Source organism: Plectropomus leopardus, chromosome 8, assembly GCF_026936395.1.
Source record: "Plectropomus leopardus strain MGB_pleo_1.0 chromosome 8, ASM2693639v1, whole genome shotgun sequence".
Lineage (NCBI taxonomy): Eukaryota > Metazoa > Chordata > Actinopteri > Perciformes > Serranidae > Plectropomus > Plectropomus leopardus.
Window position 1 is genome coordinate 10589050 of NC_142183.1, and position 17385 is coordinate 10606434.

The 17385-nt window shown below is 39.6% G+C and overlaps 1 protein-coding gene across 1 annotated transcript in view; it reads left to right on the forward strand.

Annotated features, from left to right (window-relative positions):
* slit3 (slit homolog 3 (Drosophila)) overlaps nucleotides 1–17385 on the forward strand; it is a 334139-nt gene that overhangs the window by 148154 nt on the left and 168600 nt on the right. The gene's annotated exons all lie outside the window — the stretch shown is intronic.

Below are 17385 nucleotides of genomic sequence, written 5' to 3' on the forward strand. Positions count from 1 at the left end.
CGGTTTAGTTATTATATAATGTTTTTGATTTTCACATGGACATATTTTGTTTGTTCAAGATGTAGAATTACGTGAACATGATCCGTCATATTTAAATCTGTTACATATTATGATTTATTCAATTCATTTTTTTCAAAAAGGGCAGCACGATGGTGCAGTGGTTAACACTGTCACCACACAGCAACAGGTATCCAGGTTATGACCTGCAGGCCAGCTTCGGCTCCACTCTGAGGAGTTCGCATGTTCACTTTGTTTTAGCAGATAATAGATGAATGGATATTTTGGTGTCATAAAAGTCAACTGCATGTCTGTTTATTCCTCTCTGTAGGCTTTGGTGATATGATAAATGTACGGTTCAGTACGATATTGGTTTGCCACAATTCCTGTCTTCATATGGAGTCGGTCCCCTTTTATTCTGCTTTTCTTATGCTTTACAGCATTGTTGTAGTCTATCAAAAAATAGCAAAAACATAAAGTCAAGTAGGAAAGATGGCAAATACACCTGTTTGGTGATTCTTTGGTTTCTAACCAAATGAGAAGTAGAATCAGAGAACATGAACAAAGTGATTTTTAAGTTGTGTAATAAACAAGTTGGGACAAATAATTGAAAAACAGCAAATCTAAGCTTCCATCTTTAATCTCAACAACTGACAGAAAACACGTCTGCTGCAGACTACATGTTGGTAGTCAAATTGAAATTAAGAAAAAAATAGAAGGGGAATAATTTGCTTACACTTCTTACCTTTTGCTGTTTGGAAATCATATTTACTACATTCGTAACTCTGCTGATCAGCAAGAATCACTGTAATACGTTGCAATTTCTCAGTGCAGACCAGATGTTAATCCCAATTATCTTTTCTCTTCTCTTTTTTAACCCTGATTTGACCAGGCAAATTAACTAAAAAACCATTTCCTGCACCTGTCCTGTTTTTTTTTTTTTTTACAACCACAGAGAAAGCCTGCTGGAGAGGAACAATAGTGCAGAATCTGGATCCACTCAATCTAATCTCTCAGCCTTAATGGGTGCTGCTGCTCTGCAGACACACCCTGAAACACACACACACAAACACATACACACACACACACAAACACACACAGAGAAAACCAAGCACACACATACACAGAGCTGGATATGTTTGCAGGCATGATAACATTTATTCGAGCGGTACACAAACACTCAAATTTTCTTACAGTTAGACCCCGACGGTCTCAACAAGGACATGGATACAGTCGAAGGCTACACACAAACATTTATAAACACACACTCGCATAGATCCCTCTCTTCCAGTTAGCCCTGACATTAGCCACTCGCTGTTTCTAACTGGATCACGGGGCTTACTAAAGAGATTAGGGCCTAGAGACGGCATAGCAACCATACACACACGCACACGCACACATACACACACACACACTCACAACACACAAAAGTGCTTTCCCTCTCCCTGGTTGTCTCTTTTATTCCTTTCTCCATCTCTCCAACTTCTCTCCTTCTGTATCTCTCTCTCTTTCACTCTCTCTCTTCCTCACACACACACACACACACACACACACACACATGCACACACAAACTCTCACTCAACCAGACAGGCCCTCAGGCTAAGAAGACAGCAGCCAGTAGCCATTGTGGAAGACAGTCTGTCAGAGGAATTAGCCCACCGCTGCATGGGAAGGGAGGATGACAGTCTGCTCTGTTAGCCATCACAATCACTTTATTTCACCAAGTACATTCAGACAGACACAACTATTGTAAAAAAGCTTCCCTTTCTTTCTGTGCATTGGCTGTGCGTTCAGGACGTTGTTGCAAAATGCCAAAGTTGAATGTTGAGACAATTAGAAGTGTTTTTCAGGCATGAGATGATGATATGAGGAGCTTGGTGTTGCTGCTTGGTGGTTTTCTGGAGCACAAGTTTCTTGTGTTTTAGTTGAACTTATTTATAGTTTAACTTTTTTCAAGCGGTTCTTAAAATATGCTGGATGGAATAACATGACTACCAATGCCGCAAAGAATCTCTTCAGGATTGAAAAATATACTTTATTGTTGTCTGTACATCCATGTTTGAAGTAGAAATACAAACTGTTATTAAATACATCACCATGACTTTTAATGGTGGGAATTTACATCACAAGTGGTATTTACTGAGAACCCTTTTGATAATATGGGCAAGATTGTTTTAAACTCTGCACAGACCAGGAAAAGAGAAAGACACAGAAAGACTACAAAGCAAAACAAAGACAAAAAGACACAAAATTATTATACAAACTTACCTCAGAGACACCAAACGACTACAAAGTGACACAAAATAACAAGAAGGAGACACAAAATGACTGCAAAGCAAACAAAAAGACCATAAAAGACGCAAAATTATCCCAAACAGACCTAATGCTATCTCAAAGAGGCCCCAAATAACTACAAAGAAACACAAAATAACCACTAGAAGACACAAAATGACCAGAAAGTGACAGAAGATGACTAAAAGAGACACAAAGGTACCTCAAAGAGAAACTAAATTATTTCAAAGAAACCCTTAAGAGCTACAAAAAGACACAAAACAACCATAAGGAGACACAAAAAACTGCAAAGAGACATAACATGACTACAAACCAAATAGCAAGACACACAAAATTTCTCTGTCTTGCTATTGTATTGCAGAGGTGGTGAGACCTTTTGCACATCTGTGTCCAGGGGCCCATGGTTTCATAATTCACTCATGACTAGAACTTGTTTAGTATCACATCAGTATCATATTAGCATAAAAAAAACTACTGAACCTTAAATTAACAAAACTTGGCATGCCCAGATAAGACAATGAAAACCAAGCAAAAAAGCCCAAAGTTCAAAGGGTTAAATTCCTTTGTCATGACGTTCGTAATGCTAGAGCACCACTGTAGTGCTAATTACAGTACTAAGAAGTAAGAACACTTTTCAGAAAACAAAGTCCGGATATTTAGTATCAGGCAATTTTCAGATCAGCTTCCCGACATTCTCGTGTTACATTATGAGATTTTGGACCAAAGCGGCTCAAGAAACCTCCTTCGCACACGAGGGACTGCGTCAACCTTTGCAAGGGAACACATAATGTCATCTCCGGCACACAGGAGCCTCGAATCCCTTACGTCTTGCTGCGCTCAGACTCACATTTGCCCGCATCTCACCCTCAATTGTATTCTTCACTCAGCATCATGAAAGGCCACGCAGCTATTTGCCAAACACAGAGACAACAAAGGCTTTCTGTTTCTTTTCTCTCGCTTCCCTCTCTTTCATAAACACACACACGGTCTCATTTCATCTCATCCTTTCTCTGCTTGTTGCTTTCTTTCAATACTACATATACACCACATGTACGCACACATATACACACACTCTGTCTCTCGCTAACCCCGGCGCCGTTGAGACACCTGCGCTGTTCTGTTCTGTTTCTGTGCTAAAAGTTAATTGGCCCACCGGCAAAATGGCCTGCAGTAACCTTGACAACGCTGACCTGCTGAGAGACAGATCAGAACTCAGAGAGATACCTTACACACAGACACACACACACACACACACACACTTACAGAAGCACACAAACAACCTCAAAGATACACATTGTACTGAAGCTGTACTGAACATGCAGTGTTTAATATGGATACAAACTGACAACACACACATACAGCAGCGCATATTCACTGCCATGCATGCATGTCTGCAGCACACACACACTTCCAGCAGCAGCAGTCCCCTTCTTCCATCCAATCTGCTAATTTGCGGTGTATTATTTATGGGTGCTGAGGTGCTCCCCAGATGCTTATAAAGACAAAACGCCACAGTCAGCTTCTTTTTTCACACCTCCTCCTCTCTTCTCTCCATACCTCCACCTCCCCTTCACCCGTCTATCCTTTACTCAAACCAACCTTTCTCTTTATTTTCATCCTCCCACCCCTACTGATTGGCTCACTGTCCTTCCTTCCCACCTTCTTTAATGGCCAGCAGGTCGGTTCGGCTCACTTTGTCACACATTTTTTGCCTTTCCATTGTGAAAAGTTATGGCTCGTACCTTTAGTACCTTTGGATCATCCCCATTTTTGGTCACTGCTCAGTTGGAGTACCTGTCCCACAGATCAGGTACTAAAAAGACGAGCTAGAAACACTGCAGTCCGTTGATTGGTCAGTAGAGAATCAGCACTCTGTGCTCAGAGCTGTGCTGTGGCTGGTTTTAACCACTCTTCATAACATGACAAGTTTTTTATTCATTAATAAACTGTAATTACAAAATGGAAGGATGTTTTTCAGCCTCTAGCAGCAGCTGTAGACTGAAAAATAAATTATTTAATTCAGCTTTTAAGGTGGAACTGAGTTGACAACTTGAATCCATCAACACACCTTAAATTTCAATGTTACATTTTTGAACATTGCATCTGTTTTTATTGTCCCTCTTGGATCACATACACTTTTAGTACTGAGCGGATCTCAGTCCTGAAGCGTTTTTAAAAAATGATATTAATTGCAATCAGATTATGTGAACTGCGTGTATTTTAATCGTCATTTGGAGAAAAACACGTGTCGGAGCTTCGTTGAGTGTGCTCAGGCAGCACTTAGCCCCTGCTCTTGTCTGACAAGGACTCAATGCACAAACAAATTTATAAATATTCCACTGAGACAGGCTCTCACTCCAGCCTGCAGCCCCGCTTTGTGTATGATGAACGGGGTGCAGAGGTCACTCTGTGTCATTGGTGAACAAAGAAATACAGCGAGTGCTGCTGGACGAAGCAGTGATTGACAAAAACCCCGTCCACATGTAAGAGCACTGTCTGAGACGGAAATGCTAAACAGATCTAGGGTCTAGGTACCTCTTTGTAGTTGTTACTCTTGACTTCAAATGTACTATACCAAAAGTATTTGATGGAAACGCAGTTCAGCTCCCTTCAATGTTTCCCACCACCCTTCCTTATACTGCCCTCATCCCCTTTCCTTCTTCCACCTCTTGATTACTTGTCAGCCTCAGACGCCCTCGCTTTGCCTCCTGTCGACCCCTTGTCTTTCCTCTTTCCCTATTTTAGTCCTTCTAACAAACCCATCTTTTTCAAAACATGTCCATCTCTTCTTCCATGACGACCGATTCAGCCATTCGGTAAAGAGTCAAACGTCGGGTCATCGGGTTCATCCTCGTTCTAATAGCGAGCACTAATCTTATGTTCCTACATCAGCCATTTATTATTGTGCTCCACCATTTACTTAACCAGCCATTTACCAGAAGTGTTTAGCCGGTAAGAGGATTTATTCCTGTTAATACGATGCTCTGTGATGTTTTCAGTTGTTTATTTTTTTTTTTAAACTTCCTCTGCTTTTTTAAATCCAACATCTCTTAATCCATTTCTTTTCATGTCAGTTATTGATACAACTTGCAGATAAGCAAGGATTGGCACATCAAATGAGAGGTTTAGACGACTGTGTGTGGACTAAAGGGGCTCTCAAACAGCCTTATGTTGGTTAAACAATTTCCCAAAGAACAAATCCATTTAGTCAAGGAGCTTTGGCCATTCTCCGAATGAGAATCTTCAGCCTAAATCCTCCAGCATTCGTAATGCTTCAAATCCATTTCTCGCTCAGATCATCATTTCACAAGTGACAATCCATTACTAGTTTTTCTTTTTGATGCACATGTATTGGATTTCATTGAAACCATTTCATTAAGGTGTCAATTATGTGTGCATGCGCTCAATTAAAGGGACAGTTCACCACCAAATCATGAGTATATATTTTCCCTCTTACCTGTAGTGCTATTTATCAGTATAGATTGTTTTGGTGTGAGTTGCAGTGTGGAAAATATCAGTGAAAAGTGCCAAAAAATACATTACAAACTCAACATCTCTTTCCAGAAATCATGACCCGGTTACTTGAAATGGTGTTTCAGCTAAGCTGAAGAGGACGCCATTAGTGTTTACATCCCCTGCTGTCATGTGCGTTCTGCTCTCGTGCAAGAGTACGTACGCTTTCTCCTGAAAAATAGGAAAATTGTTCCTACATGAAACTGCTCCACTGTCTGTTTTTTGGAAAGAGAAATTTCTGTTGAGTTTTTCAAATATATGTTTTCTGGCGCTTTGAGCACCACAGTGTCATCTAGTTCCATTATTTCAGAGAATGTAGAAATCTCTACAGCCGATACCTCAAACACTGCAACTCACACCAAATCTATGTAAACTGATAAAAGCACTGCAGGTAAGAGGAAAAAAAATATTTTTGGGATTAACTGTCCCTTTAAATGTAAGGCTTTATTTATTTATTTATTTTAAAAAGGAAGTAAGCATAGACAATCATTTTGGCAGTTTTTTTGTTCAGTTCAAGAAGCAACCTATAGCTGTTGATATTTATATCAAAGGGTTAAAGAAAGTCCTTCAAACTCTATGCTCACTACAACTAACATGTGTATCTACTCACTGCATGTATAAATGGAGTGCAAGTATCTGTTGGCAGGTACACAACCTTTTCTTGTCACCACCAATATGATTTATTATTCTTGCCAAGTTTTTGAAAGAAAACATCTAACTGCCTGGTATGTAGCTGACGTTGCATCCTCTTGATGCTACAGAGTAGATAAGCTGTCCCTGCTCCTTTATTAAAACCCACTTTTTGTTATTTTCATGTTTTAATCTTAATTGAAGGATTATGAAATCCTCTGTGAGTTGAGAAAACTCCTCAGCTTTCTTTGGCTTCCAGAGCAGAGCAGATAAGCCAAGAAACACAGCACTTAAACTGTTGTCATGTCAGTAATTAATGTAATACTATTAAAGCTATTCTGCTTTCATTTAGACACATATTAGTTTTGATTTGGCAGCTTGTTTCTTCAAATGAATCAGAATGTATTGCTTATTTGATTTCATACTGTACTTTAACCATTTAAAACCTGGGACGACATAGATTGTTATGTGCTGTGTTCAGATGCCTGAATTGGTTTAGTTTCTTTTTAAAAATGGCTAAAAAGGCAATAATCAACTTGGCCAGAGATGACCCACTCTTGCCAAGTGGGGGCGACATATTACGAGATAATAAAATATAGAAATTAATTAAATATTTAAATAATAATAATAATAATATTAATGCTGATAATAACAACAACAATATAGTTTAGGCTATTTTATGTATACATTTATATTTTATTATTTTGTTTTGTTTTTTCTTTTACCATTTTTGTTTGTTTTTCATTTTTCTTTTCTTTTTTGCTGAATTTTGGGTCATTTTCTTACAAAGCATAACCTGTAACTTCTTCTGGTGTTTTTTTTTAAGAAATCAAGCCAGTTTGCAGTGTTTGGAAGGGTAAAAGGAGCATATGCATCATTGCTGGTAAAGTGTGCTCACAGTTGGGTTTAGTTTTAAAGGACTTGGTTGAGTTGATAGTGATCAGATTGTGGTTTAGTGGAGATTGCTAAAAATAGATATAGTAGTCAGGCATTGTCCCCTGTCTTAGATATACATGTGAGATACTAAATCTATTCCAATAGAAAGACAAAGAATTATCCTCCATCTGTCTCTTTCCAATATATCCATCCAACCGTCCCTCCATCTATCACACTATAGTCTGTTTCTATCTTTTCTCGCCCTCTTGTTAATCCACCCTCTCCTCCCTCCATCTATCTCTTCTCCCTGTGTCTATTCTAACGTCGTCTCTTGATCCTTTGCTGCTGAAGTTTTATTAGCTCCATAAATGTCCCTAAGAGCCTGCAATATCGCTTAGCTAAAGCACCAGAAGAAAAGGAAGGACTAACAAGAAAAAAAGAAAAAAGAAAGAGAAGCAGAGTAGTAATATCGCTTAGTCCTGCAGATGACAATTCAAATAAGAAAATATATTAAAACAAAATGGCGTCGGGGACATTAAAGTGAATTAGCCAATTACAAATGACCATGTGTGCGCCCCGCTGCCTTAACCTCTCCAACAATTTTTTTCCCCCCAATAGTAACTCATCTAAATTTGTTGGACGTCTTTCGGGCGTGGGGCCAGAAAAGCTTTTATATCCATAAAGGCCTATGGATCACAGAGAATTGCATTAAGCTGTCCAATTTAATTACAGTATCGACAAAACATAATAGATACTTACAGCCTTACGGAGAGCGATGGGTAGAGGAGGGGAAGGAGCAGGAGGAGAGGGAGAGAGGGAGAGAGGGAGAGGAACGAAAAGTGCAGACAATGTCCATTTATAATGCTGATGCAGTGTATGTATCAACGAGGCGTTTGAGGAATGTGTGTGTGTCTATGTAGGTGTGTGTCTCGAACGGAGGATTTGCAAGGGCCCAGGAGAGCTTTTGAGAACGCTTAGTTTGATTTAGATGCTACAGCTCCCCGATGGCTGTTTCACGCGCAAACACACACAAACACACTGCACTCTAAACACACCCACTCACATTCTTACACAATGTCACTCGCATACACACACCTGTCCACACACACACACACACAAAGACACACATTTAGTTATATCAGTGTAATGGAGCGAGTTAGGAGAGTGGCTGTCCTGTCCCGTCCCGTCCCAGCCAGCCCGGGCTGTCATCCTTCCGTCCACCATGATCAATAGAGGGGGGCAATATTTTTATTCATAAAGCGCCCACTTAATTAAATCACAGGGAGTGGAGCAGAGGGTGGGTGGGTTTGAATAAGGGAGGAGGATGGATGAGGCGGGGGTTACAAGACGAAGCAAGGGCACCGAGTCAAAAGACTGATGAAGAATTACAAAGACCGGGAAGAGAAAGGCAAAAAGGGGGAGAAATATGAAAGAACCATTCTGAGTGACCTCCATTATACTGCAGTACACCAGGACACAGAGGACAAGCTTGAAGGCAATATGTGTCTGATGGGAAGTGCTTTTTGCAGCAACACTTTCTGTAAAAATTACATTTATTATCTTATGTAAAGATCAAGCTTTCAGGGAAAACATGCTGTCCGAAAAACACACACCTTAAAAATGTATTATAAGAACTGCACAAGGACTTGGGTGAGATGAGCAAGGTTGGTAGGGGTAATGTGGCAGCGGGATAAACCTGAGAGTAATATCAGAAGATAAGGATGGGGGGTACTGTAGGGAAATGGGCTCCCTTGTCAACTAATTACTTTTTATTTACTGTTTTAAAATTACAATTATATTTTTCATATTGTTTTCATAGTATCATACATTATTATTAAATCATTTTATTATATCCAAACATTTCAGTCCTTTCAAATAATAATACTAATGAATAATACATATATAATAATAATGTGTAATATGCTATATTCAACATGTACATTTATATTTATACTTTAGTGTTTAGGTATATTTATTTTATATTAGTACTTATGTTTAAATTTTATTGATATATTCTACACTTTCCTACTTCTTTAAGACTCTTGAATGGGAGCATCTGTAACTAAAGGCAATTTCACCTCAGGGATCAATAAAGTATTTCTGATTCTCATTCTGATAATAATAATGATAATAATAATAATAATAATAATAATAATAATAATAATAATAATAATAATAATGATAATTAAAGTAAAAGTAAAACATAGAGAAAATATTCTTCATTCTCTGTACTTTTTTTTTGGTAACTGTACACACCCAGTATCACATCTCATACATAAAGATATATTTCTACTTCGGTCAGAAAAAAGATGTAAACAAACAATTAACAGAACAATTCAAAATCTGTATCAATAACTCATTCTGTAATTGTTGCACTCTTACTTTTTTTTTATAGTTAGATATCTTTTTACTCTGCATGTTTGTTTTGTTTTTAGATATCACCTGTGAGCCTCCAACTCCTCCACTACACTAACAATTATAAGAGATGTGAAATGTATAAAACAATAAAACAGATATTTTAAAAAGGGGAATTAAACAAGAATTTGAAAACTTTGAAGGCCAAAAGAAAAAAAAACTGGAAAAATAGAATGCGCTTGAGTCCATAGTACATCATCAGTTTTGAGGCCAAATCAATAACAAAAATTTGGCAATGAAAAATGACTTTGAGCTGTACAACTTTAAAATGTCAAAGAAAAAAAACAATGTCAGTCCCACACTGCAGTCCTACTGTCTGCAATGCACTGCCAGCATGTTGGATAATATATCCCCCCGGTTTGTTGGCACGAATCAGAATCACTCAAGTGGAGTAACTCTGCAGCCAAGACTAGAAGACCGTGGTTGTAATGGGAAGGTTCCAGTTTTGAATGCATGGAGCTGTATATGTCTGTGCCATTGCCAAAATGCAGCATTTATAGTCAGTATATTTTCCCAGGGTAAATTAAGGTTAGAAAAAAAGTTGCTATAAGTTCCTTTTCAGCTTGCCCAAGAAAATAACCGTTAAGAGTATATAAAGGCTAAAACTGAGTTATTTCCACTCAGATGCCACATCCCAACAGCAGACCTCCTTGTGTGCTGTTGCAGTGTGATAATATATATATCTCTATATTCATTATATCATGTGAATACATGCCGACGCCCACTGTGTGGTTACCAGCGATGGAAAATCCATTCATCTATCAGTGGAGTGTTGTGCTCATTTTTCTATTCTTGCAATGTGACCAAAAGAAGCGAGAGGAAAGTTTTAAAAGCGTCGTCAACATTTAAAGTTATAGCATGAAATGAACAAGTTATTCTGCTTTTACAGCCTCAATGATAAATTTAAACGATCTGCTATCCCAGGCATTAAAACATCTTCATATATCTATTGTGACTTAAAGGTTCTGTGTGTGCGGGATTTAGGGGGATATATTGGCAGGAAGGGAATATAATGTAATGAGCATATTTTATTTGGTTAAAGTCACATGAAAATAAGAATTGTTGTGTTTTCGAACTGTAGAACGAGCTCTTAATGTCTACGTAGCCAGTGTTCACATGTCTGCCATGTTGCAGGGTCATGTTTCTGCAGTAGCCCAGAAGAGTCAAAGTTAACAGTGGCGCTAGGAAGGGCCATTTACATTTTGATGTGAGCCACTGTCAATAGATTCTCGTCTAAAACTGTCAAATATCGCCATTTGGTCAGTTTACTTTCACGTCAACACTTCACCCACAAGGTATCCTCATGCGTCTGCTGTTGATGTTCCAACTCACCGTGTCAAATTATGCCTGTTAAATGCATTTTTGAAATACTCCTCTGTTTTTTTTTACACAGAATGTACAGTTTCTGCTCATCAGATGCATACTGTCTCTTCCAAAGTAAACTTACAATGTCGGTAAAACACTTCGTATTTAGTTTTTATTATTCATACAGGAAACAAACAGCGAGCTCCTGGGTGAAAGTCTGGGGTTTGTTGGACCCACTTCCCTCACTTCCCACCCATTCGAGGGACTTATAGCTCCTTATATTACATCGTTGCCGGTGGCATTTTAGTGGCAGTATAAACTGACGCCACTTGACGGCATATCGTACTGTTAGGAAAGATGACCTTTTGCGTCTTTGTCTGACACCGAAATCACTGACCAAGCGGCGGCACTTAATGAAAGCAATGTAGAAACACTGATTTGTAACAGGAAACTGCTTTATTCAGATTTTCTGCTTGATTTAATCTCCTGGTTTGTTTGTGTTGGAGAAATAGAGACCTCTGTGGATGTTTCGTCCTCTGGACAAAACCTCCCTGACAATGAAAACTGAAGAATTTCTAACTGAAGACGTTTTAGCTGGTTGCAATCTCCAGTCATCACTGCTAGATGCCTCTAAATCCCCCTCATTCTTACACGCTGCTCCTTTAAAGGCAGTACTTAACAGTTTAAAGCTAAATTGGTATAAAGGACACTTTATAGTTCCAAAGGTGACAGATACCACAGGATATTTGAATTACTGTCACAGGACAGCTGTAAGTTCTGTAATACCTGCTGCATGACTTTGGTCTTACCCTACAGTAGAGTGCCTTAAAAAACAAGCGGAATATGAGCTAGCCAGCAGTCGATATTTATTACTCTCTTTATGGAACAATATTAAATGCAGTTACAGCCCCCAAGGGAGAGAAAAAGAGACAGACAGAGAGAGAGAGAGAGATAGTGGGAGGGGTGGAAAAAGAAAGAGAGAGAAGAAGAAGAGAGGCAGAGGGAAGAGAAGTGAGAGGCTCGAGCTAACCATTGAAGGTCTCTCAGGTTTCAGAAAAGAAATTGTGCCACCTCTGTCTTCTCTCTCAATCCCTTTTCTTCCTCTCCCTCAATTTTCCTCCCGTTCGTTCTCCTCTCTTTTCTTCATCTCTCCCCTGGAGCCCAGCCAAGGGTCATCTCTCTCTCTTTCTTTCTCTCCCTGCAGTCGCTCTTCTTTTAATAAAAGACACGCACAGAAACACACAAAGATGCATATGTTGTCACCGGCGTACTCTCACTTGCCTGCTGCTTCTTTCACGCAGAGACACACAAATTCCCTTTGACACACAGACACACACCTTCGCCGCCCTGCTTGTCATCTCCGGCTAACTGAGACCTCCTGTGATGCCATCTGACACAAAGCCATGTGGAATCAAACGGGCCTGTTTCCACTCCCCACGTTCACAGACTAATGGCTCAGAGTGGCCCTGGCTCATATCTGGACCAGCCTGAGGGCGGATCCATCTAATATCTGGTGTCTACAGTTACACAAAAAAAGTGTAGGGTGAGATAGCCGGGAGAAAGGGTCATTCGGTCTGTGATTGAAAGAGAGAAAAAATAGATGTATGCGCGCATGTCTGTTTTTATATATGCATGTGTGTAGCTGATGTGGGTGCAAATGTGTGTTTGCATGCATGATGTGTTTAAAGGGTTAACACCACTATTCAAGAAGGCACAATGTGGCCTATTTAGCATTTTGTGTGTGTGTGTGTGTGTGTGTGTGTGTGTTAAAGGGTTAATAGTAATATCCGAAGTGGCAAAGGGTGACCTGGCAAGTGTTATTATTCTCCTCACATGAATAATGGAACTTAATATGGAGGAGGTGATCGCCAGGAGCACACAAACACACACACACACACACACACACACACACACACACACACACACACACACACACACACACACACATGCAACAACACGACCACCACCATCACCACCCAAACCCCAGGAGGATCTTGCTGTCATCTTCAATCCCTCCAGACTTCTAGGGGCCACAGAGAGTCAGCATGCCCAGAGAGGAGAGGCCTTGGCTGGGGAAACTCTAACCGAGGGTGGGGGGTCTGTGTGGTGAAATGGGGAAGGTCTGGAAGACATTTGGTCAAAATTCAATCAATCACACAGTACTTAGGAAGCCATGACAAACATGGAAAGGATAATGGAAGGCTAGTTTTCTTTCTTTGCTGCTTTTTCTTCTTCCTCTTCGTCTTTTTCTCCCAGCTCACTTGAACTTTAGTGAACTTTTGCATTGTTTTTCTTGTCTCCATCAGTTCTTCCCAGCTCCTCCAAAGATATGCATTTGTTTTCATAATCAGCATCACTATAATTTACAGAATTTGTCATCCTAATAGAACTGATGTATAATTCAAACAGCCATCCGTCTCTTTAATAGAATTTTTAGGAGATTAATTGCCTGCTCCCTCAAATGCTGTGGCAATAGAGGAGGACCAAAAAGGCTAAATCCAATAATTGAAATGTTGGTGCAGAATGCTAGACACTGGTGTACAAACCACCCGGCTATCTAAATGATCCATGTGTGTAGGTTTGTGTTTGTGTGGTTAGTCCATCAGCGATTGTCCTTTTCAAGGGCCACAGGCCAATCTCCTGTTCCTGATAGCCTCGGCTCCACTGAAAGGTCAGCAGGTATGACTCACAGAGGGACAGGAGGAAGACGACTGTTTACATAAAAACATAACGTAGCTCTGAATGTTGAATGTGTTCCGATACAGACAATACGAGTTATTTTTAATATATGCCAGTACAAAGGGTCATATCAAAACTGTGCTAAATGGCAGCCACTGACATCTGTTTTAGTGTTAAAGGCCCTGAAAGCCTATTTTCTCCATCAGCCTCTTACAGTTGGGTCCTGCATGAACACGTTTACTGCTAAAGTTTGAACAGAAAAACAGAGTCCTGTGTTTCTCTGTTTTTTCTCTGTACATCAATCAAGTCTTTAGCAACATTTAAATCAGAACATGTTGTCATTGTTGTTTTCGTTAGCTGGTAGTCTGAGGCCTACTGAGTGCAACATGCGCCCCATGATGAAGTGGGTTCATACTAACATCACATCAGAGGCTGTGTGCGTTTAACATTACCGATCTCAGAGGCCATGTGCAGTGAATCTGCCGTTTGGGCAGCAATGGAACTAATGAGCAGAATATTATAAATGTAATCAATATGATGAAGATTATCTTGTGCACATGAATGGTATGACCAGGGCGTGCTTAGCAGTCAATGAATATATCGGTATTATCTACAGTATGTAATATAAGATATAATAGTGATAGTATATAACTCAATTTTTACACTTTTTATTTGGCTTCTTGTTACAGAAACGGGCTAGAATATAGAGCTGTTGATTTTCTTCAACACAAGGTCATGAGATCGGTTCTTGGCATCGGCCGATGCCCAAGTTCATGTATTGGAATCAGCTTTGGAAAAAGTGGTAATCAGAACATCTGTAGTTGGATTGTGTTTGCTTATGTTGTCAGTCAGTTCTGTTGAATCAGACTTGACTTTTAGTAAATAATAAATACATTATTTCCCCCCAATCTTTAACTTTCAATGTTGCACATATAGTAATGAATATTTCATTAAATTGATAAGATTTGAAACTATGATCCCAGAGAATTTAAGGTCTTCGCTGTTCAGGAATTGCGTAAAGTAAATAATAAATTATACATTTTTTGTCCCTAAAATTTGTCTTCATGTGTCTGGTAGGGATTGGAATTCAGCCTCTCTATGTCAAAACATTTCCTTTCTTCACATTTTTGTGACCCTTGCATTGCTAGTGTTTTGCCAGTAACCACACCAGAATTTAATTTGAAAGATCTTCATTGTTTCAAGCTGATAAGACCTCAGTATTTGTACAAAAAAAAAAACTTGTCTTGTGCAGCTGGAAACAATTATTTCAAACACATTTATAAGACTGACTTTATGTAAGTATCACATTTTTGAATCCTGTCGCACACATTAAAATTATTTTATATTTTCTAGTTTCCTGTTAAATGTTGAGGTTTCCATCTTTAATTTACACCTCCCAAAATGTAGCCCAAAGCAATTCCATAACCCTAAAACCAATTGCACAAATGGGTAACCAGTAACCAACCGTATGATGAAAACTCTATTCAAGCCTTGTGACATATTTGGTTTATTATGGCGGCCTAAACCGTGGACTCCCGGAGCTGGTGTCAGTCACTCAGCTGGAGTCATAAAGGCCGACAGAGAGACACACAGTCTCATAATGGCTTTTATTTGACTTGGATGGCTTTCCTTCTGTTAGAAGCAATAACAAATAAATATCATGGTGGGTAAACAAAACAATAAAAGATTTATTAGCCGTGGAACCCCTCTGAAATATGACTTTTCAATGTTTTTTTTTCCTTATCTTGTTGTCCTTCTTGATTTTTTTGTAATCATTCTCCACTCTGTTTGTCAGCAGTCCACAGAGAGCAGGGCGCTATAAAAGAGATGCAAATCGTCAAGATAAATAAGATAGATTTGTGGATATAGTTGGATAGTTAGGTAGATAGATGGAAAGAAGAGATAGATAATGGAGAATGATAGAGAAAAGGCATGCAGGAGCGATAACAGCTTTGCTTTCTATCTGTTTCCTATTTACTCTGTCAACGTCATCATGAAAGCAACAAAGAAAAAAAAGAAAAGAATGAAAATCTGCTCTCAGAAAAATCCCATCCCTACCCAAAAAGTGTCAAAACCTTCAAAACAAGAAGTGTAAACACCAGGAATATTTTCCGGCTGTGCTGCACATTAAAATATCATAATACCATTCCTGTCCGTCAAATGTTTGCCTTTCTTGTGCTCCTTCGTTACCGCAATCGCTGAGCAAAATTGCACATAAAAGCACATATTTTCGTTGCCTAAAGAGTATACAATGCCAAGCACATACTTTTCCCATCAAGGCCCGGGAAGAAAAAAAAAACAAAAAAACGGGGAACGCTCATCTCTTGTCAAACAAAAGGAATGAGCCAGAAAACACAGGGCTGAAAGGGAAACGTCCAAAACGATGAAACCTTGTTAGTCTGAGGAAATGAGTTTTCTGTTTTCCGAGCACGGCTCGCCAATTAACATTCACAGCCCTAATAAAAGTTGATTGGCTCTGGAATAATGCACAAGCAATTTTCCTCTTGTGTACGTGAATGTGTGCGTGACTGTAAATTAGACGGCGTAAGCGTATACAGTATGTATGTGAGGGTTTATTTATGTGTGGCTGCATGTTTAAGTATGCTTATTGTGTGCGTGTGTGCGTGCGTGCGTGCGTGCGTGCGTGTACGTACGTGCATGTGCATGTGTGTGATTGTGAAAACTGACCAATAAGAGGCAGTGTTTCTTAAATGCGTGACAGGAAAATGTTATGAATATGGTTGGTACATAATTACCTTTTTCCACAGAGAGCTTGGCTGATTTCCATGCTGTGTACTGTGTGTGTGTGTGTGTGTGTGTGTGTGTCTGTGTGTCTGTGTGTCTGTGTGTGTGTCAAGGTCAAACAGAAAAGTCCAGGCGGTGGTCTGTTGTGATTATCCGAGTGTGTGTCGAGTATCTAACATGCATGGTCATGTATTTGTGTGCTGCTGCTGATTGACTTTGTTAGCACATATGTGTTCAGTATGTTAGTGTGTTCAGTGTGTGTGCGTGTGTATGTGTGTGTGTTGGACTCAGGCCTGACTGGCAGGCGTATGAGGTGATTAGCTTGTCTGATATTTCATACCTCTCTAATTACATTGTGCTTTCTGAACCCGTTTGCCTGCCAGGCCTTCTCCCCAACAAACAACACTAACAGAGTTAAATCCAGGCTGTTGTGTCACGTCAAAAATCATTCAGCTCATTTAGATATTCATTACGCAGGAAGAAAAAGGAGGAGAAAAAGTTAGCGGGGCCTTGTTCAGTGAGTGCGTCGTAAAGAAAGAGGAAAACCCGTGGGGGAGAAAAAAGTAGATATGGAGCTTGATGGTGGTGTTAAATGTGTGTGTGTCTGAATGTGTGTGTGTGTGTGTGTGTGTTCTTGGGTTTCAGAATAGATGTGATTGCTTCATTCATCCGCCACGGCAACACTGCGCTGTTGGAGGGTGCAAGTAAAAAAAAAAATCTTCTACATTAAAAACATGCAAAATACACACATTCAACACACACACACACACACACACACACACACACACACACACTGGTCTTTTATTCTGATCCTCTCTTCCTCGTTCTTTCTTCGCCACTGCCTCTCCATTAATCACACACACACACTCATATGCACACACACACACACTTGGAGGCAGTAGATGGACTCATGCCAGCAGTATTTCTGATAGT